Source organism: Macaca fascicularis, chromosome 14, assembly GCF_037993035.2.
Source record: "Macaca fascicularis isolate 582-1 chromosome 14, T2T-MFA8v1.1".
Classification (NCBI taxonomy): domain Eukaryota; kingdom Metazoa; phylum Chordata; class Mammalia; order Primates; family Cercopithecidae; genus Macaca; species Macaca fascicularis.
In genome coordinates this window covers 105,323,898-105,349,901 of record NC_088388.1, presented here as the reverse complement: position 1 = coordinate 105,349,901, position 26,004 = coordinate 105,323,898, and the positions used below count along the sequence as shown (strand labels likewise).

The 26,004-nt window shown below is 38.3% G+C and overlaps 1 long non-coding RNA gene and 1 pseudogene across 1 annotated transcript in view; both read right to left on the bottom strand.

The window, feature by feature from the left end:
• The window catches only part of LOC135967113 (uncharacterized), a 574,461-nt gene that overhangs the window by 409,186 nt on the left and 139,271 nt on the right, over positions 1 to 26,004 (bottom strand). The window lies entirely within an intron of this gene.
• Positions 16,439 to 20,320, bottom strand: LOC102142657 (eukaryotic peptide chain release factor GTP-binding subunit ERF3A pseudogene; annotated as a pseudogene).

Below are 26,004 nucleotides of genomic sequence, written 5' to 3'. Positions count from 1 at the left end.
GAACAACTTTCCTCTTTTTAATCTACATTCTAGTCCAACTACTATCCGTATCTTTGCTCCCTTTTGTAGCAAAATTCCTCAAACTACATATTTATGCCTGCAGTCTACGTTTCTTCTCCAATTCTCTCTCGATCTCTCTCCAAACAGACTTTAACTCTGCCACCCCCTGGACACAGCTATTGTCAAGGTTCCCAATAATCTCTATGTTGCTAAATCCCGTGGTTGATTTGTTTCCTCACCTAACTTGTCTTAAATGCATAATGCACATTTTTCTTTTTTTCTGGAAACACTTTCTTAACTTGGCTTCCGACCAAGTTGCTGGGTGTTCCTTTACAATCTCTTTTCCTGTTTTTCTGGCTTTTTTCTCTCTCATCTGCTCTACCTCTAAGTACTGCTGATCCCAGGGCATGGTCCTTGGCCCTCCTCTGTGCTGATGGGCATTTGGGTCATTTCTGCCTTTTGGCTATTGGGACTATTGCTCACTGACTATGTGATCTTCAGTCACATGCCTCTAAATAGTACCTATATTGTTTCCAATTTTATATTTCACCTGAATTCCAGATTTGTGTATCTAACTGCCTACTCAACATTTCTATTTGCATGTCTAACCACAATGTCAAACTTAATGGCTCCAAAATTGAGCTCCTCCGTCTTCTCACCTTCACCCCCTCTGCACCTGTTCCACCAAAACTAGCTTCTCCTGCAGCCTTCCCCAGCTCAGTTAGTGAAAATTTCACTCTTACATTTTCTGAGTCAATAACCTTGGACTTATTTTAGACTTCTCAGTCTTCCTACATCTCACATCTGATCCAACAGCAGACCCTGCTGGCTCTACCTTCAAAAACATATCCACAACCTGACTCTTTTCCTCATTTCCACTTCCATCACTGGTCCAAGCCTTCATCATCTTCACCTGGAATATATTAAAGGCCTCCTTTCTTATGCTCTTAACCGTGCAAACTCTTCTCTGAAGCCAGCAGGATCCTGTGAAAATGTGAATTTCTTTCTTCGGCTCTGCTACTCTAAACTTGCTTGTAGCTTCCCTTTTCACCCAAGTCCTTAGATTGGTTTGCAAGGCCCAGCAGCCTCTTTTCCCAATTCCTCACCCATTACTATCTAGTTTTACGTCTTGCTTCTCTCTCTGTCACTCTTTTCAGTCACACTGGTCTCCTTACTTTTCCTGGGACATTCCAAATGCATTCCCATCTCAGGGCATTCACATATGCTGTTCCTTCTCAATGGGAAACTTACTAAAACACAAGCATGCTCACCTTATGAACAAAGCCTGTCCTTGCCACCATATATAAAGTAGCAATATTTCCCATCTACTTCACACTCTATTCTCCCACCTTATTTTATTTTTCTCTATGACACTAACCATCTGACACACTCTTTTTTTTTTAATTGCCTGACTTCCTCCTTGGAGTGTCAGCACCAAGTATGAAGGTATGTTGTCTGCATTGTGCTTGGTTTTATCCTAAAACAATGCTGACACAGACTAGGTGCTCAATTGACATTAACTGCATGAACGAACAACTTGAGACAAGTGAAACTTCCAGCTCTATCTGGGAAGATGGATAGAATTTCGATAGTAATGGAATGTATTACCCCTCCATGTAAGTATACATAAGTGCCATTTGAAAAATATAAACACTATACTAATGATTTAAAGATGGAATAGCAGAGCGGAGGAGTGAGCCTCAAGAGAGGTGATTAGCCAAGGAAAATGCAGGCCTTTGCTAAAGAATATCTTTCAAATACTTCTTAATAATTTTTATAATGAAAATACAAGGGTTTGATTTGTATGTCTCATAAAGTTTTCTCAGACCAAAGTGGCAGCATTACTGCTGAAGGCACATCTATGAAAGCATACAGTTCCTGGAGCACATAAGAGTCTGACCATTAGGAATGGCCTCTCCTCTGAGAATCACCCAGTAGAACCCAACCAGAAAGAGACAACGATCTCTTCAGATCCAGGCTGCACAAACTTTGGGTAAGTGAAAGTGAATATCCATTGCTCTTTCTCCATGCAACCATACAACTTTGGCTTCCTCTCCCCAGAGCCACCCAAAGACAACCTTGGAAGTTGGGACAGGGAGGTGTGTTTTGATAGTGCACACTTATTTTGCATGTGTACAGAGAGAGAATGGAGGCATCCCTGTACATAGTTGCATTAACCGTATTTTGTAGTTTTTGTATCTGATAATTTGTTACTTGATATAATGCCTATATGACATGGCTGAATTTCTACCCTGCCTTAATTCTGCTTAATCTTAAGAAACAAGATGTCTATGATTTAAAAAAAAAAAAAAAAAAAGTTCCCTGTGTAACTAGACCAGCTGAGACTGTCTAGAACCAAAATAGCCAACCAAATGACTCCAGAAAGATCTCAGACTTCATTATAATTTCATTTCCATGCTAAATGACATTCCCACCAGTGCCATGACAGTTGACAATTGCCATGACAACAAACAGAAGAAGCCATAAAAAGACAAAAAGGAAGGCAGCGCTGTAGCTCTGAGAAGTTCACTGCCCATTTCCAGAAAAGATATGAATATTCCTCTTCTTGCTATTAATGTCCAACTCCTTTTTTAAAGAAACCCTATATGTAACCCCCTTGCCCCTCACTAGTCAAGAAGTTGATTTCTGAGCTATACTCCCAATTCTCAATTCCATGGCCATTGAATAAATCTTGCTCTGCTTCATGCTCACTTTTGGTTTCATGTATTGGCTTCTTGATACCAAACGGAGAAAGACCCCATCTTTTGGGGGACTGGCCTTGTCAGGAACATTTTGACGTTCTGAGGTTTTGCTGATTAGGGCAAGACTGCCCCTCCAGTGGTTAGCAGACCCCTAGAGACAGCAAAGGGGTTTCTCATCAAGTGTGCCTTCATATGCAAACTAACCAGTTAAAAGCCCACACCCCCCATCTGCCTCTTCTTGCACCATGGATACTATTTCCCTTCCTTAGTCAATCCAGTGCCAGCTATCAGACAACTGGAGACAGGGTAGGGCCTACACTCCAGCTGATTGAAATCATTCAAACTAGCGAATCCTGAACCTGCTTAGCCTGCTTACCTTACCTCACCGATTCCTTCCCCTGAAAACCACAATGATGGCTTTTCTGAAGTGTCCTCCCCTCCGTCTGCCTGTGACCAACCTCAGTGTTCTCTCTTGTGGCCCTTCAGGGCAAGGTTCCCTCCTTTTGGAAACTGTGACTACTAAACTATCTTTTCAATGACAATTGTGTTCTCACCTTCTGGCCTCATTCATTATTCCTGAATACAAACGAAATCCTGGGTACATTTTTAAACAATCATTTACCTTTCTTATGCTTAAAAACTAAACTATCTACTCAGACATTTTGCAATTATACATCGATGCAAGTGTCCTAAAACAAAGTGACATCCTTTTCTTCTGATATTGGATTGACTGTATAGAAATGATCACAATTCCTATAAAACTCATGCCAGCAGTGCTTCAAGCTGACACAATTTCAAAGCCTGACAATTCCCCTTTGAACTTGCCTCGCAAAAGCTAGACTGCTTTATCCATGAACCTGCATAGCAGTTGCGCCAGCATTGCTCTACCCAATGACTTCTCTGTCACCTCTTCTTCACTTAATCCTTGCTCTGTCACTGGCAGATTCATCTCTATTTACTTCTTTTCTACTCCCACCCCACCTGCCCTTAATGCAGCCCCAAGGTGTCCTGCGCAGTATCGTTTGTGATTGTGAGGCAGGAAAGGGTCTGGTGCTCACATCTGTTGAGGCAAAGCCGACCTGTAAGTGTATGGCCTCCTAGGTAAATCATGTATAGCCAGAAAAGACCCTAATTATTTGAGAAATTATTAAAACTAAGAAACTATGCAACTTCTGTCCTGAATCTGCCCAATAATTATATCAGGAGACACTAAAACTGAAAAGACATCACACATCCTAAATTGCTATTTGTGTAAGTAAACGGAGCATGGGTGGGTGGTTCTAGAGTGAGAGCTCGTGTCTCACATGAAGCCAAATACAGTTACAATTGAACTTTTTCCCTGTCCTTTTTTTTAAAGCAAAAATGAAGACAAATGTTTTTACAATGGAGAGTTCTGAATTTAAGCATTAATTAATTTTGTAGGATATGTTAACATCCAAAGGTTACTCTCACTAATGATTTACTCTTAATATGATAAGAAAATGCCAAGATCCTTTGAAATCAGCCATGGAACATGACAATTGCCCTTTTCGTGTAAGGTTGTCAGTTCTCCAAAGGATGCTCATCATCTGCCAGGTTATGCTTATAGAAGGCTGTCATTTCAGATGCCCCTTAGAGCCTCATCCCTCAATTGTTCTACTTTTGATTGATCCTTGGCAATCTCCTTAGAAGGATGCAAAACACCTACAAAGAAAGATGTTGACAGGGCAGCATGGCAAGGTGGGTGACTTTTCTACATATTCCTTATATTATCCAAATCATTTGAAACTGGGATCTTAGCGAAATAGCTGGAAGCACACTATATGGAAGAATTCTACTCTGGCCTCTAGAAAATAGATGTAAGATTCTGTCTATTTTCCATTTTAATTGGATAGTTTTGATTGAGTTGATTTGAATAAAATTTAACAGACTGACCAGTGTTTTGGCTAAATTAATAGACGGTTTGGAAAACACTTTCTGTGTCTCATTTTTCTCATGGAGATAATAGTGCCTCTTAAATAGCTGTTGAGAAGATTGAAAGAGAAATTCATGAAGAGTACTTAAAACACAGCCTGGAGCTTAGTAAGTGCTCAATTAATATTAGCTATTAATATGCATGCTGCCTGCAACGGATTATTGCTAAGCATCTGGATTTCTCAAGATCCTTTCCAAATATAACTAGGATTTCTAAGTTATTTAAACTAGGCTGGAATCTGAGCCATCTGAAATGACCTGTATATAGTCAATCAGTTGACTGCTATGTCCTGAGTGGCCTCTGTATACAAAACAAGATAGTCTGAAATGGAGAAATTGTATCAGAAATAAAAACGCAATATCATCAAAACACACACAAGTTAATTGTCAGATAAAACTTCCCAGTCCTAGAAGAGTTTTATCAAATGAAAATATTTTTAAACACTTATAACACTCCCAAGTTTTATGACTGTAATCTGCTCGGTAAAAGGAGGATGGAGAAAACATAAAATACCATTGTCTTTCTAGCCTGTAGAAAGTTTCAGTCTCTTTTTCTTAGAGTTTAGCATCAAGGAAAAATATGTGTCTTTTCTCGTTGATGAACAGTACACTTATTTTCATCACGAGGTTAAAAAGATTATAGCCTTTTGAAACCAGCAAGTCCTGGATTGAAATTCCATTTCTACTCTTTGTTTCCTGTGTATAAATTGTGGATAACAACAGCTCCCTCAAATGAGTGAGATGGGAATTTCTTGAGATGTTATGTATTTTAAAAACCTACCATAGTGTGAGGCATAGACTAAGTACATGATAATTTTCACTTTTCTATAACTTCTTTCCTTCTTTTATATTATTTGTCTTTCCTTTTTTTTTTCTTTCTTTTTTTTTTCTTAATTTGTCAGCAGGCTTCAGGTAGAATTCACAGTAAGTATATTAGCTTTTTCCTTGGTTATATTTCTCCATTTCTCTACATCCGAAATATTCAAACTAGGATCCATGAATGGACTTAAAGGGGTCCATGAAGAATCACTCATATGCTGTTTGAGAGATGGAACTCTCGCTCTGTCATCCATGAGTGCAGTGACACAATCATAGCTCACTGCAGCCTCGAACTCTTGGGCCCAAGCAATCCCCCAGCCTTGGCCTCTCAAGTAGCTGGGACTGCAAGAATGCACAATCATACTTGGCTACTTTTTAAATTTTTTTGTAGAGACGTGGTCTCACTAAGTTGACCAGGCTTATCTCAAAATGCTGGGTTCATGCTATCTTCCTGTCTCAGTTTCCCAAAGTGCTGGATTGCAGGCTCGAGCCCCTGCACCCCATGCCCTCACATGTTTTGATTTTTATGTACTATGTGTTTCAGTTTGTTATTCTGGAGAGAAGGTCCATAACTCATCATCAAAGATGTCAGTGTACAAAAAAACTTTAGGAATAAATGTTCAAACTTTTTTTCTTTTCTTTTTTTTTTTTCTTGTTTGATGTTTTAGAGACAGGGTCTCTCTCAGTCACTCAGGCTGGATGTAATGGCACAATCAGAGCTCACTGCAGTCTTGAACTCCTGGACCAAACCAATCCTCCCAACTTAGCCTCCTAAAGTTGTTGAATTACAGGTATAAGCCACAGCACCAGCAAAAATGGTTTTTGATCATCTGTTTCTACTGTAATTATTTGAAGTTTTTTCCTATCAGTTGATATGGTTTGGCTGTGTCCCCAGCCAAATCTCATCCTGAATTATAGCTCCAATAATCCCCACATGTTGTGGAGGGACCCAGTGGGAGGTAATTGAATCATGGGGGTGGGTTTTTCCTGTGCTGTTCTTGTGATAGTGAATAAGTCTCATGCAATATGATGGTTTTACAAAGGGCAGTTCCCCTGCACATGTTCTTTTGCCTGCTGCCATGTAAGACATGCCTTTGCTCCTCCTTCGCCTTCTGCCATGATTGAGGCCTCCTCAGCCATGTGGAACTGTGAGTCCATGTGGAATTTTCCTTTATAAATTACTTGTATTGAGGCCTCCTCAGCCATGTGAAACTGTGAGTCCACTTTCCTTTATAAATTACCCAGTCTCGGGTATGTCTTTATTAGCAGTGTGAGAACAGATTTAGGATTTAGGAAAGGCAAACGTTAACATTAAGTAACTAATTAATATAGCATATACATGCTATTTCCATTCTTGTTGTATCAATTTCTCATTTCTACTTACAACAATCAGGTCTATGTGAAAAACAACCAGAATGGTTTGCTGTTACCTCTGCTTTGGCTACATAATTCATAACTATCAATTACTTGGAGATTGCTGCTGCTGCCAAATGTTTTATGCTTTTCCTGAGGCCATGAAGTAGTAAGCAGAAGTAAAATGAATTCGTCTTGGCATCCCCTATCACATGGCCTAGCCCAGCAACATGTATGTTTGTTTATTTGAATCAATTTTTTAATTAAAATCATAATCCATCCTTGCCATATATAAAACATATATAGCAAGATAAACATATTTTCAAACAATAGTGACATCTGAGTACTTCACAAAGTGGTTTTTTTTTTTTTTGGTGAAAATGTTTTTCATTAATTATTTATTCAATTAATATTAACAAAGTGGGCCAGGCACAGTAGTTTACACTTGTAATCCCAGCACTTCGGGAGGCAGAGGCATGTGGATCACCTGAAGTCAGAAGGGTGAGACCAGCCTGGCCAACATGGTGAAACCCCATCTCTATTAAAAACACAAAAATTAGTCAGATGTGGTGGTATACACCTGTAGTCCCAGCTACTCAGAAGGCTGAGGTAGGCGAATCGCTTGAACTCAGGAGGCAGAGGTTGCAGTGAGTTGAGAACATGCCACTGCACTCCAGCCTGGGCAACAGCAACAGAGTGAGACTCTGTCTCAAAAAAAATAATAATAATAATCATAATAATAATGAAGGTATTTTTATGGGCCCAGAATTGTGTTAATACTGTATATAATAGGAGGGCAAAATTTTTTTTTCAGTTTTGTTGAGGTATAATAGAGAAATTAAATTATATATGTTTAAAGTATATTCTGTGATGATTTGATATACATATACATTGTGAAATGATTACCAAAACCACTATGAAGTTAGTTAACACATCCCTTATTTCACAAAGTTATCTTTTTTTGTGCATGTGGTGAAAACTCTTAAGATTTATTCTCTTAGCAACTTTCAAGTATATGACACAGTATTGCTAACTATGGACAACATATCATACTTTCAGTCCCCAGAACTTATTCATCTTTTGACTGAAAGTCCGTACCCTTCCACTGACATCTCTCACCCCTGATCCCTGCTAACCACTATTATATTATCTGTTTCTATGGGTTTGACTTTTTAAGATTTCACATAAGTGAGATCACATAGTATTCAGTTTTCTCCGCCTCACAAAGTTTTTAACAAATATTAATTTAATACTGAGCATACTAGATACTGTTTCAGACATTGGAGATACAACAGGGAAGAAAACAAAATCCTTCCATCACTGAATTTATGTTCCTGTAGAAGAGTCCATCAGTAAACAAATAAATAAGTAAATACTAAATCATGCTTAATCTTGGTATGTGCCATCATGAAAAGAAAAACCAAAACACGGGTGTGTGTGGCAGGGACATGGTACCAGGGGTGTCATTTTACATGGTTCCAGGATGGTTATGGGACATCTCTCTAAAAAAGTGATGGTAGATCCAAGACTCAAACAAAGAGAGGGAGAAAACAACGTGGGGCATTTGCAGGAAGAGATCTTTGGACAACGGGGACAGTTAGTGCAAAGGTCTTGTGGCAGGAGCATGCTTGGGTGGGTTCCAGGAAGAGTGAGGTGACCAATGTGGTCAAAGAGGAGTGTAGGAGGAGTAGGAGAGCTAAGATAGAGAAGAGACAAGTCAGGTGGCCCTGGCGCACACCTGTCACTCTAAGGCTGTTGGCTTTCCATCTGAGAAATATGGAAAGTCCTTGAAGGGTATGAGCATGGGGGTTATTTGATCTGACTTGAGTTTGTTTTTGTTTTTTGAGATGGAGTCTCACTGTGTCGCCCAGGCTGGAGTGGAGTGGTGCGATCTCAGTTCACTGCAACCTCCACCTCCCAGGTTCAAGCAATTCTCTGCCTCAGCCTCCCGAGTAGCTGGGATTATAGGCACCCACCATCACACCTGGCTAATTTTTGTATTTTTAGTAGAGACAGGGTTTTACCATCGTGGCCAGGCTGGTTTGAACTCCTGACCTCATGATCCACCTGTCTCGGCCTCCCAAAGTGCTGGGATTATAGGTGTGAGCCAAAGTGCCCTGTCTGACTTGGGTTTTAAATGAAGTGATAAAATGCGTAATACAATGCATGTGGAACATTTTACATTCCACCTACTTTCATGGAGTATCTGAGGTAATTTGCAATAAATAATAGAAAGTATTTCTTCTGACTCTAGAAAGTTAATTGTGGAACTGACTGAAGATGGACGGATGAATTAAGTTGCTCGATATCTCTTTCTGTCCTTTGGTTTTTTAAATCAAACCCACAAAATAATTTGTAGCCAATTAATATTCATCAACTTAGTGACTGAGCTGTTAAAAGTTGGATTTTTAAAAAATTAAATGTTGACTTTTTAATTTAGTAATAGTTTTTTCTTTATTATTTTATATTTGAACATCTCTTAAGCATTTGTTCTTCCACTGAATTCAGGAAACCATTCTGTTTTATTATCTGAGCTGGGTTATGTAGACCACCATAACAGAACCAAGACTTTCCAATAAACCACAAATTAAGACCGAATAATAGAAATCATTCAAAGGAAGGTGTTCATTGCAAAGACATTAAATCAAATTGTTTATCTATCTATTATCCTCAAGGATGATAGAAAGAAAACAATGAGAAACAAAGTCAAGCATTTGCCCTAATTTTTTTGGAACCTAAACTTTAAAACCCCCACCTGCAAAGCTAGGTCTTTTGTTCCCTATGAACCACAGTTAGCTCAGCCAGCAGGCTACCACAGGAAACCCTGAAGGATAAAGTTAGCTCTGCTGAGCTGACCAAACTATGTCTGCAAAGACGGAATGGTAACCATTGAGAGAGTTATGAAAAATGATCTCCCAAAGCTGAAAGTAATAAAATGAGTGCCTACTAAAAACTAGTCCATTTGATGCAGGTGGACAAGCAAGCCCTGAAATTGGGGCTTAACCCATGAGGGTTCTTGGCTTCACCTAGGAAAAATTTAAGAGCCAGCCAGTGGTGTTAGACAGCAACGTTGTTATTTTTGAGATAGTCTTGCTCTGTCACCAGGCTGGAGTGCAGTGGTGCGATCTTGGCTCACTGCAACCTCCGACTCCCTGGTTCAAGCAATTCTCCTGCCTCAGCCTCCTGGGCGGTTGGGATTACAGGCACGTGCCACCATGCCCAGATGATTTTTAAGTTTTTTTTTTTTGAGATGAAGTTTCACTCTTGTTGCCCAGGCTGGCACATAATGGCATGATCTCAGCTTACTGCAACCTCCGCCTCCCAGGTTCAAGTGATTCTCCTGCCTCAGCCTCCCAAGTAGCTGGGATTACAGGTGCCCTCCACCACACCCAGTTAATTTTTTTGTATCTTTAGTAGAGACAGGGTTTCACCATGTTGACCGGGCTGGTCTTCATCTCTTGACCTCGTGATCTGCGCTCCTCGGCCTCCCAACGTGCTGGGATTACAGGGGTAAGCCACCATGCCCAGCCTAGACAGCAACTTTTATTGAACAGGAGCTGCTCCTTGCAGAGCAGAGTCAACCCACAGGTAGTGACCCAGAGTCAGCACTTGTGAGCTATTGGTTAGCAGCATTTACATTCACTTTTAATTACATGCAAATTAAGAAGCTGATCATTCAGAAGTCTCTAGAAAAGGGGCTAGTAATTTCTGGATCATTGCCATCATGCTGGGTTATTTACATGACAAATGTAAATTGTCATGGCTTTGGTGGGAGTGTCTTATGTTAATGAGCAATGAGAGCAACTAGCGGTTGCTTTTGGCGCCATCTGCTGGTTCCAGACATATTTTAACTTGATCCTTTCAGGACTGGGAAGTTAAGTCCTGCTGCTCTCCTAGCTCACATTCACTCCAATATGATTAATTTCCAGAGGAATTGTTGCTCTTAAATTAAAACAATCTATTAAATTTCATTTATTTGTACTGCCATTGCTTTCTCTCTCAGGCTTTTGCATAGAAGGAAAGCCAGAAAAGGATGACTTTGTAAGACTTTTTAAAAACCCCTTATGGCAAAGCGCTTTAGGTCCACTTGGCAAGTGTGAGAAATCAAAGCCGCAAACCATAGGCTCATTTGATTAACAAATTTCAGAATGTCACTTAGAGCTTCAGGGGCCAGTAGCTCAACCTAAGACAAAACTGTTGACAGAATTTTGAAAGTTGTGTAATCATATTTGTAAATCTCTGTCTCAAAGAGAGATCCAAACACAAGAAACCACCATGTCATAGTAAATGACAAGATACACTGACCAATGGCAAGGCTGTCCTTTTGAAAGGTCAAAAGATTTGAAGACTTTGAATACAGATACCTTAAAGCCACTTAGACAGGGACATATTGTTATCCCCTTTCCCTGGTCAGCTAATTCAGCAAGAACACTCTCTAATGTGTGCTCCTGTAGTTTTAACATTAAACCTTAAAAATGAAAGCAAGACAACATACTGTGGATGAAATTTGCCAGAGATTATTGGGACTAGTTTTTTTGCATGTCTAGAGTAATAAGTTAGTGGTTGGTTGTACTATATCCCTTGTAACCATTCCTGACTGTTGCATTTAGCATGAAAGCCTTCATCTGGGAGCAGAGTTAGGGATCTGCTTTGGGGGTATAAGAAGCACCCAGTGCTTCTTACCCAGCCAGAAGACCAGGCATCCCAAAGCTTTTCCACAAGCACACACCATCCTCACACCTGTGCCTTTTGCTTGGCCATCAACTGTAGTTTATTTCAAATGGAGCAAAAAGAAAAAGAGTTTTCAAAATCCTTCATTTAAAAAATAAGAACAGGCAGCTACTAAAAATATTAAAATCTCAATTTAAAAACCTCTCGCTGAATCCTGAAAGTTTATCAGTTTAAAAAACAAATGCACTAAAAAAAACCCATAGAATATGTCATGTATTAGAGAATGAGCTTACAGTGATTCGTTCCTAACATGGTTCTTAGGGGTAGCAACAGAGGGTGGTCGCTAGTCTAAAAGCTTAAGGGCACAGAGTGCAATCTCTGCCAAATGCTCAAATTTCTATTTCAGGCATACAAAATTTATTCTCATTAATATGTATATTTTCACAAAAGAAAGGATTCCAAAGCTCATCAGAAATAATAAAAGTAAAAAGAACATTCAAAATATTATTTTGAAAAAATGGAAGGGGAATTTATCCATGAAATATTCAAAAATACAGCAAAACCACATTAAGCAAGAATGAAACTGCTGCTACAAATAGATAGCTTCATGGAAGAGTAGAGAAACAGAACCAAATCTATATGACTTCTTAGCATACCATAAAGGCAGCATTTCAAAGACTACTTAAATAGCAAGTGATGCTGGTGAAGTGAAGTCTCCATGTCTCCAAGTCTCCATGTTGAACATAAATTAGGTCTTTATATTTCACCTATGCCACACTAAGTTCCATGGCTGAAACACACCCGTACACACACACACACACACAGAGGAAGGGAGTACAAAATAGAGAGGGAGGTAGGGAGTTGGGGAGGAAGGGAGGGAGGAAGTAGGGGAGGAAATGAGGGAGGAATGGAGGGAGGGAGAGAGGAAGGAAGGGGAGGAAGGGAGAGAGGAAGGAGGGAGAGGAAAGTATTCCCAGGCAAAACATCAAATACAGAAACCATAAAAATAATGCATTTAAGTAGATAACTGTATTAGACTTCTTTTTTATCAAACAATTAATAAATAATAAATTAAAAGAATAAAAAATAAAGTCTATTACAAATTGAAAAATATATTTGTAACATATGCTTAAATGTTGTCTCTCTAATATAGAAAGAGATCTTTCAGATTAATACACAAAATAGCAACACTATTAGAAAAATATGTAAGGACATTTATTATTCATTCAACAGTGATTTGTCAGCTGTCTAATCTATGGCAGCTATTATTCAATGTTGACAGCACTGAAGAAAATAGAAGAATACATTAAAAAATAAACACATAATATAAGACAGGTAAGTACTATGGAAAATAAAAAGCTAAGGCAGGCACTGGCATGAAGGATGAAGTAATTATGTGGTACAGAGTGATCAAAGAAAGCCTCTCATAACCTAGTAATTAATAAATGATGAAATGGACAATTTGTGAACACTTCACAAAAATTCACAGAAATCCAAAAAATGCAAGATAAATTATCTTCCCCATCAAATTAGTAATAATTGAAAGAAATTATATAATTCATATTTGTCAGAGTACAGAAGTTAGCACTTGTATATAGAGACTAAATTAACTTTCACACAAATTCTAACATTTTTGTAGGGATAAAAAGAAATAAATTTGATACAAATGTGTTTTCTTATAATTCTAAACAATAAAATAAAAACAATATAAACATTCTGGCTACTAAAGGAAAGCAAATTATCTTTAATCTGAACACCCTTGTAGAACTCTTTTTATTTTTCTGTATTCTATTCCTGTCTTTTTTTAGGTAGTTTCTTCTATGGTGACTGTAAAATTTTATAAATTAGCACTTTATTTTACACATATCTCTATGTAGCAACATACCTATTGTTTTATTGGTTCAATAGGATGCCAGTGAATGAATGTACCTTTCTCCACTATTGAAGGTCTAGATTTGTGGTCAACTATTAATGGCAAGACTGACAATTCTCTCCTAGTATAAGCTCTTCACCACTCATTTCAGACATAATCACCAACAATGATCTAATAAAAACTAACAAAACTTTAGCTTAAAAAAAATCTAACTTTTAAAGAAGACTGCCTGAAAGATGGATTTATATTATATCTACTACCACAATAAACCTCTATGTGTATTGGGTACTTATTATGCCTCAAAGTACTGAGTAATAGAATGAAGCCATCACAATGAGTCAGAATTTTTTTTTAAAAAAGCATCTATACTATAAAGATACAAGACATACTTCTACATTTTCCCAACAGTATTTATAATCATGTAAAATCCAACTGTGTATTTACAAAATTACACCAATTTGAAGATAAAGTTTATAACCTTCTTCTGGGTTTTGTACTTAATAACGAAGACAAAATATAGGATCATTAAGAAAGCACATCATTCACTGTCATGTCGGGATTTTTTTAAAATGACTGAAATAAGGAGAAAATAATGTGGTCAATTTTTTTCCTTAATTAGTGTTGGAATATTCATAGAAAACATTGTTAAAGAATTTTAAAAATGAGTATTATGTGGGAAGTTTGCTATAGTGTTGGCTGAAATTACAATTAAAAATAGTATCTCAGCTTATGGTATTTTCTGGATTCTGTTTTAATAATGAAACAGCCTTTTCTTAGCTATTTAAAGGTACTGAAGAAGATATATTATCAAAGTAAAAATTACATTACAGGAAACCATATAAATGTAATCACTCTTGATATATCTGGTTTAAGTTTCCTTTACAAAACTGTTTTACGTAACATTACAGGTGCAATAGCACATTTGAAATTAATTTATTGGATTATTAGTCTTTTGGCACAGAAGTTGAAAATAGACATGCATAAAGTGCTACAGAATGTTATTGGTGTTGTTAATTTTATGTATATTAAGAGATCCTCAAATTATAGTTGTCATACTATATTGTGTCATGAAATAAATAAGAAATTACCTTAAAAATCTTTTATATTCTAAAGAGGTTTTCTGGTCATTTTGTGCCAAGTACTTAAGAGATTTGCCAAGCAAACATAAAGGTGCATTGTTCATTTTCTTTTTTCAAAAAGGCACACATTCATTTTGTTTTTAATTTCTGTAGTGACAAATTCAAGCCCATATTCTGCTAGCTGACAGAAATTTCAGAAAAACAAACACTAAATATTTAACTTCAAGATATTTTACCAATAAACGAAGAAGTAGCTGCTACTATTTGGAAGAAAATTGCACAAAGGAGAGAACATTTAAAAATAGATTGCTTTGAAATGTATTCATATTAAGTGATTTTAATGCCCAAAATCTAAATGTGTCACTTGTAAAATCTCTCCTCTATGTGCTTAAAACTGAAGCAGAATTTTGTAACCCACTTAATAATATTTTAATTTAAAAAATTTCAATAAAGAGCTACAGCTGGATGTAACATACTTATATTATCTATTTAATTCATAATGTCAACAGCCTGGCATGGGGGCAAATTGAGATTTTAACAAAACCAATTGTCTTTGTTTTGTGGTGGAGGATTTGAAAAACTAGTAGGGCAATTCAGTAAGTGAGGTCAATATTGCATTCCCTTTCAGCCACTGTCTTTGTGTAGTAAATTTTTCAAGTATGACAAGCATTAAAATGTCAGCCAAGGTAAATTGATTAACAATTTATGATAATGAATAGAATAAAAGGAATGAATTATTGATATGTACATCAACATGGATAAATCTCAGAATCACTTATCTGAATGAAAGAAGCTAAGCAAAAAAAGTATGTACTATGTGATTTAATTCATATAAATTCTAGAATATTCAAACTAATTTATAGTGACAAAGAATTTCATTAATTGCCTGGGAGTGGGTTGAAGGAAGGGATAGTTCCTTCACACAAGGACAAGAGGAAACTTTATTTTGAAGGCAGTGATAGAAATGTCTATCATTTTAACGGTGGTAATTCTTTCAAAGATGTATACACGTCACAAATTATCAAATTGTACAATTAAAATGTGTACAGTTTATTTTGCATCAATTGTATCTCAATAAAGTTGTAAAAAATCAAAATAAAAACGTCAATGAAAAGCATAAACTAAAAATGAAAAAATAATAAATTCAACTTAATCAAAATTTAAAACTTTCTCTTTCAAAAGACACTATTAAGAAGACAGGCCACAAATATGAAGTAAATATTTGTAAAGCACATATCTAATAAAGGACCGGTATCCAGAATACGTAAAGAACACTTAGAAATCAGTAGTAAGAAGACAAAAAACTCAATTTAAAAAATGGACAAAAGATTTGAACAGTTTACTATAGAAGAGATACAGATGGCAAAATGAACACAAAAATAATATTAATCATTAAGGATATTTAAATAAAACTCAATAAAATATCTTTTTTTTTTACACTGTTCTAGTTTATTTGGGCTGCCATAGCAAAGTACCACAGACTGGGTGTGTTTGGCAACAGAAATTTATTTTCTCACAATTCTGGAGGCTGGAAGAACAGATCAACGTGTTGATATGGTTGGCTCTTTTCTGAGGTTTCTCCCCTTGGCTTATTGATGGCCATCTCCTCCCTGTGTCTTCACAAGGTTGTCCCTCTGTAACTGTTTATGTCCTAATCAACCTTCTCTTCTTTTTTTTCAATTTGAATACTTTATTAAAATGGTAGTTGTCTTTCTAACATATGCACACACCCTTGCACACTCCGAATGATCTGCCTGGGGGAAAAATATTAAGTATGCCTAAGGAGAAAATGAAAAACAAATTGCTATAGGGTTTTTATTATTATAGGCAATTATGTCCACATGACTTACAAAGCTATTGCCAAATCCATCCAAGGAAGCAGAGTATGAAAAAGAGGGAAAATATTTTTAAAATTCAATGGTGGTGTAGCAGAGCTCTCAATATAAGAAAGTGACATAATGTGGACTTTTGCTGTGAATTTTCACTTTGCGAATATGGGGAGAGGTTAACCAATGGGCAGAAAATTAGAGAAGGTAATACGTAATAGGCTTTTTGCAGTCAATTTTTCTCATAGTATTACGCAAGATCATCAAGAAAATGCTTAGTTATTCTCTGGAACCAGTTCTAGAACTTTTCCAATCGCAAGTCTTGCCCTCATCTGTTAAGGTAAAGTGACCCATCTGAGGAAGTCTTTAAAGATCTTAAGGCAGATGGTTCCTGCTCCCCTTAAATGAGCAGTGCATACTTGATCTTGCTTCACAAAACAGGGTTGAGTCTCACTTTCTATCTACCAATCTGATTAAGGCTGTTATTTTAACTTCCTCAATACAGGTGTGAATTTGCAGCACTGAATTAAATTCTGGGCAGATGATAGATCTATGCTCTGTAATCACTATCTAAGCACCAAATGTGCCTCCAGAATGACAAAGATTATTAACATCACAAAGTATGAATCCTGGAAGAACTTCCTCTTCTTCAACTCCTTTCAGTCTGATTTTGAGCTTTTCACCTGGGACTACAGTATCAGCTTCTATAACATTGGAAAGTGTTCCAAGACCTTCCACATTGTGCTTTTTTGGCATCATCACAAGCTGCTGGCCTTTACAAACAGACTGCCTGATTCCAGCTTTCCCAGGACAACAGTGCCCATATCCTTGTACTTATCCAAAATTGGCAGCCTGACTGGTATAGCAACTGATCTACTGAAGTCTGACAAATTACCTAGATATAGAATAAATGGTAATCCTATGTACTAAGTACAGAAATTCAATCGCTCTTTGAAATTTTCTGCAGTTAGTCCTGAGCAGGCAGTTTTTGGAATTGAAGCCAACTTTTTTCAAAATGGCACTAGTTTTTCTTTATATTCTTCATATCTCTCATTGCTCCAATTTGCTGTTGGATCATTCATCTTATTAATAAACAGAATTAAGTGTTTCACACTTGCTGTCTTTGCCAACATTGCACATTCTCTTGTTTGTCCTTTTATCAAATCCAATTTCAAGCTCTCTTCTCCTGGCTGAGATTACCAGCACAGCCAAATCAGCTTGAGAGACACCACCAATCGTATTTGGGATGAAGCTCCTGTGACCAAAGGCATCTAGAACTATAAAATACTTTCTTTCAGTTTCAAAATAGGCAAAACCTGCTTCTATTGTTTTATCCTTGTCTCAATTTTCCTAACTTGTGTCCAAGATTCAAGACAAGTACCAAGTTTCTCTGTTTTATTTTTCTTTAAACTTCTTTTTCATACATTTCAAGTGCCCTGTTTTCACCCATTTCAGTCAAATACACTATTTGTCCTCCAGTGGCTGACTTGCCAGCATCGACATGCACAATGTAACTGCATTTTCTTTTGAGAAAAGACCTCTCTCTGTTACCCAGGCTGGACTGCTGTGGTGTGAGTGGCTTAACGTAACCTTGAACTCCTGGGCTCATATGATCTTCCCAACTCAGCCTTTGAAGTAGCTGGGTCTACTGGTGCACACCACCATGCGCCATGCACTGGCGTTTTTTATTTTTAAGTGATGGGGTCTTGCTATGTTGCCCAGGGTGTTGCTCTTGAACTCCTGGCCTCAAGCAATCCTCTCACCTTAGCCTACCAAAGTGCTGGGATTACAGGTGTGAGTGCCTTTTAGGAGTGCCTGGTGGCATAACCACAGATTTAGGTTTTGCCATTTCATCTTCCTCCTTCATCACTTCCTGGGTACTTTTCTCTGGTGGCTTACATCTCCCCAGGAACCATCTCTGCTTCACTTATTTCTTCTACATGCTTCCCTAATCTTCTCTTCTTATGAGAAGACTAGTCATTTTGGATTAGGACTCTCACTAATAACTTCATTTTAACTTGATTACCTCTGTAAAGACCCTATCACCAAATAAGATCACACTCTGAGGTACTGGGTGTTAGGACTTCAACATATGAATTTTGGAGGGATACCATTCAGCCCATAACACAGACTTACTAGAATGACCAAAAAAAAAAAAAAAAAACTTTTAATGGACATATAAAGTGCTAGTGAGGATGTGGAAGACAAGGATACTCATTCACTGCTCGTGGTGATACACAATGGTTTGCCCACTTTAGAAAACATGCACTTACCATATGAGCCAGAAATATCACTCTTAGGATTTACACAAGAGAATTAAAACATATATTCCCACAGATACTGTATACAATTGTTTAGAGCAGTTATATTCATAATAGCCCAAAACTGCAAACAACCAGAATATCCATCAACTGATGAACGAATAAATTGTTGTATGTCTATGTAAGAAATACTACCCATAAATAAAACAGAAATGAACTACCGATCAATTCAACAGGATGTTTAGACCTCAAAAGCATTATGTAACATGAAAGAAGCCAGATACAAAAATGGTACAATGTAGAAGACTCTCTGGAAAAGAAAAAGTTCTGGTTCTCATCAGCACTGATTGGCATAATCTTAGTTGCTCTTTATTATATGGAGAAGACTCTTTTCATTATTTTTGTTAGATTTGTAAAAACTAAAGGGAAAAAACTATAGGGAGAGAAATCGGGTCACTACTTGCCAGGAGTGGGGCTCGGGGCAGGAAATTGATTGAAAAGAGGAACAGGGAGACTTCTTGAGGTTAGGGAAATATTCTTTATCTTGATTGTGGTACTGGTTAGAGAACTACATACATTTGTCAAAACTCATTAAACTGTATTCTTTAAAAGGATGTATTTGACTCTGTGTAAATTTTGTTAAAGTAAGCTTGACTTTTAAAAAGTATTAAAAATAGTAGTCTTAAATGAAGACCATGGAATTGCTGCAACAGATAATATTAAATCAACATTTTCAAAAATAGAAGGTATGGTCAATCACTATGTCCTAACTAAAAATATTATTGATAATAACATTTTAATTCATCTGTTTTCAATTTCTCTTGTGTGTATGCCTATATAATATATATTATCATGTAATATATTAACACACGAGTACATGTGTATAATTTACACATAAATAACTGGATATGTAAAGGATATGCATGCAAAACTTTTGTATAAACGTAAGGCATGCACACTCAGATATTTTGGATATCTCTCATAGTTACTTTCAATTTTCTTTATTTTAATAAATAATTCTCAAACTAATATCTCTGTGCTTGGAGGTTTTATCGTCATTTTGGATTTTTTTTAAAGAAAGAATGACAAAATTTGAATTAATGTGTCAAAGTTTTAAAAATCTGTCTCATGAAATATATAGATTCAATTATTTTTCAAAGTTCTTGAACCAGTTTACCTTGACACAAACAATTAATGAAAGTGCCTGTTTCATCATACTCTTGTCAGCACTGCTTGGCATAATCTTAGTTGTTCTTTATTATATTGTGAAAGAGTCTATTATTTTTGTTATATTTTAAAAAATAGTAAATTACTTTTAGCAACTGTCTTTTAGCAAACTATTAAAATCTTACAAATCTGGCTTTACCTATTGATATGGTATATTATGTGCATTGATTTTCTTACATTAAACCATCTTTACACTACTGAATAGAATACAATTTCAAATGCCTGCTGGCAAAGCTGGCCCAGTAATTTGTAGTTGATAATGGCTAATCACAGCCTTTGCAGGAAACTCCTAACTACCTCTCCTTCCAGAACCTAGACTTTTAATAAATTTGTTTCCTCATCCTTAGAGCTATTTACCTTCCCTCATTCTCTCAGACAGCTGCCTATATTTCTTCGTAAAGTTATTATTTTTATAGTAAGTCAGTTTCTTTACCATCTTGAAAACAGTTGCATGGTCTCCACATTTTGGATACTCTGAAAAGGATTTCACTGAGACTCTGTCCAGTGCAATCTTCCAGAATAGAACAACTTTCCCTTCCAAGATTTTGGGCCTCATACTTAAACCTTGAGCTTTTGTTGAGCCCTGTAAGTGTGGTGATCAACCACCTATTGAGTAATGCAGCCAAAATTACAGTTTATATCAAGGAGTCCAGAGATGCTATCTACATATGCTTTATCCTCCATTCTACCCATCTGAGGGGAGCCTTCATGTACACAACAGAAACAAATGGAGTATATATGACAGCATGAATTAACAATTCTTGGCCATTTTAAAGACTGAAAAAAACAGCAGCACCAGAGAAATAAATTAAATAAACAAATAAATAAATAAGCAAACCAATAAGGCAAATCGTTTTCAGTACTAAACACTGAATAAATCTTAAGATCCTCAGACTGACATTTATCGAAACAGCTCTTTGAAGCCAACAACACAAAGCAGCCAATAGTGGTTAAACAATGCTTTTATTTCCCCAGGGTTGGAAATCTGGAATTCGCAATTCTGATTATATATCAAAACAATGTATACAGCTTTTACAGGTATACTCAGGCCCAACACTCAGGTGATCTCTTTAGTAAGTCTGGAATGAGGATTATGCATCTGTATTTTTAATAAGCTGCAGGTACGATTCTGATGCTTAACCAATATTTTAAATTATTGGTTTAAATTCTGGGGATCAGATGGGTTTGGGAAAACAATTCTTTCCAGAAAGCTTAATACAAAAAAATTTCTAAATTCTGAAAGTACCAGAGCTTTTAGTCAGCTAATCAATTTATGCCTTGATAAGACAAATAGACCCTTTTGCCAAGGATTAACAATCTTGATATTAACAATCTTGATATAATTCCCAGAGTTATTCTGTACAGGATAAACATATGTATTAGGTAACCTGAGGATCGGAGATTGTCTGCGGATATTATCTGTCCTGCCTGCCCTCTGCTGGCATGAAGTTGGACAATTGACAGAATGTGTGCTTAGCTTGACAAGGCAGTCATTCTCATGGAAGAAATGTTTTGGTTTATTTATGCAAGGCATAGTAGTATTTGGAAGGCCTAGAAATAACAATATAAAATGATTTGGAGATTCTGGATAGTGAAATAATCTCAAGTTTTATTAAACCCATCTGTTCAGCTGTGTACTTCTTCAAGTCAGAGATGCTTGACCACTGAAAAGCAGCCATATCTAAAACACCTAAATAGGACAGAACCAGCCAAGTTGGACCCAAAGAGGAAGCAGCAGACCCTGTTGGCCAACTAATACTGGAAAATCAAGACGAGAGGGAGGCATTGACAAGGCAAGAACTTGAGGAGGAAAGTTATGTGTCTATTGATAGAAGAGAGGGGGAATCTTTTTTAAGGGCACTGTAATCAAAATTTCAGCATTATGGAGAGAGAAGATGGCAGTATCCAAGAAGAAAAAGACTACTGGCTCTGTTGAAAGAACTACTGTATGTGGAATGCAAGTCAGTGCAAGACAGTGTAAAAAAGAGACTTGGTCCCAGCAGACAAGTGACACAGTTACCAGGGTCCTGATGGGCCTTAGGTATCTGGACATATTCCTCTCCTGCGTTTTGCCTTCCTTAACAAGCTAACCCAAGTCATGTAACAGGTAGGGCAAGGCTCTCCTAACTTAGCTGACCAGGCTGAATTGCTAACCGTAAAAGAAAGCATCTGACCATTTATCTCTTTGAGGGACAGATGCCTTCTGAGGTTGCTGAAGCAAGACTCTAGCATTCCCAACAAAAACCTGGGACCATTTTTGTTTTCTTAGGCAGCATATCCAGCTGCCAGAAGACAAGATGGACTCCAGCCCTGACCTTCCATTGACTTTTTACTCATTATAATCTCACTGAAATACTAAAATCTCCACTGACAGTGAGGCTTATCCCCCATTTTCTAGTCATGTGATACATGTTAGAGCATGATGCCCCACTGTGCAAGTGTATACAAAAACCCAGCTAAATATCGCTTGTACATCATTCCTTTTCCCACATCACCTTCCTTAAAATGACAAGAACTAAGCCCCTTGGGGAGCTGGTACCAGGATTCCTTTCCTGTATGCTGCTTCCTTGTATGTTTGAGTCACAAACCTATTAAATCTTGGATGAGAAAAAATTCTGTTTATCCTGGTGTTAATTTCTACTTATGCAAGAGCCAACAAATGTGGGGTCCGGGATGCAGTAACAGCCTTGGTGACTCTGCTGGAGCCCATAAGTGAGGATATTTCCCTGAGGAGAAGCACCGGAGAGCCAGCAAGACATCCAGAATGTGACCTTGTGATAGATGAAATGGCCACTTGAAATATTTGCTTCAGTGTCTCTGCAGTCACTGAGTCCTCCCTTGGACCAAGGTACTCTTGTTCTCCTTCTGAACCCTGCCCCTCATTTTCTTTTCCCTCCTGATTGGCTTAGGGATTTCTGGAGTAAGGGATCCTAGTCCCCTCTGTGCTAGGTTTTAAGAACCCTCTGACTGGCTGACATCAGATTCTGAGTAATTTCCAAGAAACCTGCTAGACTGGTTGAGGAGGTAGGCAGTCAGGCTTGACCAGCCCAAAGAACAATGGCTGGGATGAGTCCTGCTGCATGCCCAGCTTCTCTGGGCTCTTTATTTCTCTCTTCATTTTTTTTTTCTTTCTTTTTTCCCTTCCCCGTCTCTTTCCCCATCTTCCAACTTTATTCCTCTGGTTATCTCAGAGAGCCACCTACAGTCTTATTCATCTCAGCCAAAAGTACCCTTAACTTCCTCTGGCTGGAAAGAGTTCACCTTGACTTGTGACTTGCAAAGGTAGGAGGGACTCATCTGACATTGTGAAGGTCTAGGATGCTGAGGATTTCCCTGATAGGAGACTAGTAAGAGTAGTGATGACATTGACTCTGCACTGTGCAGTGGCTGGAAGCCTCACAAGCTTCCTTTCCTTGCCTTGTCTTTTTTCTTCCCTTCCTTTCTCTCTCACACCCACCCTCTTTCAACCTGGCTCATTTGCAGAGAACTATCAGAAATTTCATATTCCCCTATTTTCTTCCTGAAATGAAAGAAAAGGTTTTCTCCCTATATTTCCTCCTTGCCTTCACTCCACTGTCCAGTGAGACTCAAGTGCTCTCCCTTTTGTCTGCCCTGGGGAGTACCTCCCAGGCAGGACACTGGAACCATTTTCTTTTTTATAGGAAACTCTCCACTCTCATTTCTTCTGATTGGGAAAACTTTGTCCAATTGAACTCCTCACCAAAATACTGATCTTTCGATATTTCACTCCCTCTTTATTTTACTCTGAGATTCAAGAGCTCCCACTCCATGATCTTTTTGATATCCCTAATTTCCCCCATCACTTCCTCCTTCAAGTTTGGCCCATTCTGGCCTGGTAGAGGTCAGAGCAGTTATAATTGTCTGAGCTCAGCCCTTCGGCTTTCACCCCTCCTCCTGACTGTTTGGCCTGTGTTCTAAATGAGGTAAAAGGAGTTTTGAGTAATGGGGGCCTTCTTCCTCAAGAGTGGAGGAATTATCTTGGCACCTACTACTGCCCATCTTCAACACAAAAGTGCACTGTACACCTGTGGCCTGTACAATACAAGGGCACTCTTTCAACTACACACACCATGGGCATTCCTGGCCTTGTAGTCACATGTAGGGCACCCATTCCTTAGCAGCTAGTGTGAAACAACTATGTCTGTTATTTCTGTTTTCCTCTCTGATCCCTGAGAACAAGGATTCCTCCATCCAAGGGAATCCTGGGCTGACTACTGGGCTTAAAGGGTCTCAAATTACATCAAGACTAATTCCCTGGGGCTTTTCCCTATACCAGGATCTTTAATCAAAGGTAACAGAAGAGGCAGGATTAGACATGGGCAATGATCTCAGTGTTCCCCAGGACTCTCTTCTAGGATACATTCTCTCCAACTGGGGGCAATTTAAGCTAGAAGACCTAAAAAAGGAAAGTAATCTCCCTTTGTAACATCACCTGGCCCCAGAACCCATTGGGAGATTAGGAGCAATGAACATTACATGAGTCTCTTAGGTATAATGCTACATTACAGCTAAACTTGTTTTATAAGCAGTCACAGAGGTGGGAAGAAATCTCTTATGTGCAAACTTTTATGAAGTTGGATAAGATACTGGGTTATTGGACTCATGTCACATATGCATGGCATCTACCATTCCCAGCTTATTGCCTGGGGTTAAGAAGCAAGTGCCGGACCTACCTATTGATCCACTATTACAGTCACCACCTTATCTTCCTGACCCCAGGCCTGATACACAGTAACCCTCCACCCTTCTTTCAGGTTCAAGGCCTCCTTTGGCCCCTGAATCTCCACCATACCTGGATTAGTCCCATAGAGAACTAGAGGTTTTAAGGCCAGAGCCCTATCCACTATCCCCTATGGGGGTCTGATTGAGTTCTAAGCTGGCACCTACTTTTACCTCACTCCCTAGTCCAGGGCCTCTGTCCCCTAAAGGAGATAGCAAATGGGTGGGGGGAATAATTCAGGTTCCCATCCCCTTCTCCATGGCAGATCTGAGAGTATGTAAAGAAAAGTTTAGCCGGTTCTGAGGACCCCAATAAGTTCAGGGAGGAATTTATAAAACTATGTCTGAGGTTCACCCTAACCTGTTAGGATGTGATGGTGATTTTAGACAATTGTGCCACCCCAGATGAAAAGGTCCAGATTCGTGAAAGGGCAAGGGCACATGCTGACTCATTTGTACAGGCCAATGCCTCATATGCTGTTTATCAAGCTTTGGGGAAGACAATCCCTGAGCAGGACCCCTGGTGGGACCTTAGTGATGAAATAGACAAATGTAGGATGGAGCATTTTATTGCCTATGTGGCTGAAGGGATGAGAAAATGCATGAAGAAGCCTGTGAATTCTGACAAGGTTAGGGAAGTAGCTCAGGCTGGACTGGCGAAGAATCTCCTCAGCTGTGTTACAGAAGTCTTCAGAAAGTATACTAATTATTGTTAATCCAGAGTTGCCAGAAGGGATAGCCTTGTGGGCTATGCACTTTGCATTTTATCACACAGTTCACTCCTGATATTAGAAGGAAGTTACAAAAGTCAGAGACAGGGCCCCATACACCTCTGTCAGTACTGGTAGAGAAGGCTTTTAAGGTTTTCAACAACAGGGACAGGGCAAAGCAAGAGGAAAAAAATATCAGGCTGATCAAGAAAACATAGCTTTTGGCTACCTTAATTAGCCCTCCACCTCATGGCAACCCAAAGAGGCAAAGAATACCAGAGACAAGAGACAATTGCCCAATGCGGGACCTAACCAATGCACACACTGCCAGAAGGATGGGCACTGAAAAAGGGATTGTCCTGACCACCTCAAAGCAGGGAGATCCGCTGACTTTCCAGACAGGATCTTCGTCTTGGAAATCTCTCCCATGAGGGAGACTGTACCACTGACTAATGGCACCCAAGAATCCACCTAGCTCCCACCTCCATCATCATCACTCCAGAGGAGCCTAGGAAAACTGAATTTCTTATTGATACTGGAGCTGCCTATTCTTTCCGAAGTCTATAAGCCTCCTCTCCAATCATGACTGTCTGGTGATAAGAATAGATGGATGATTTAAGGTAAGACAATAAACTTGTCCTCTTGCCTGTGAGGCTGGTTCTGAAGTTATAACTCATTCTTCCCTACATATTCCTGAATGCCCCACTTTAGTGTTCGGTAGGAAACTGCTGAGCACATTGGAGGCTTCTATCTCGTCAGGAAAAGATAGCCTCAAGGTGTCAGTAGACAA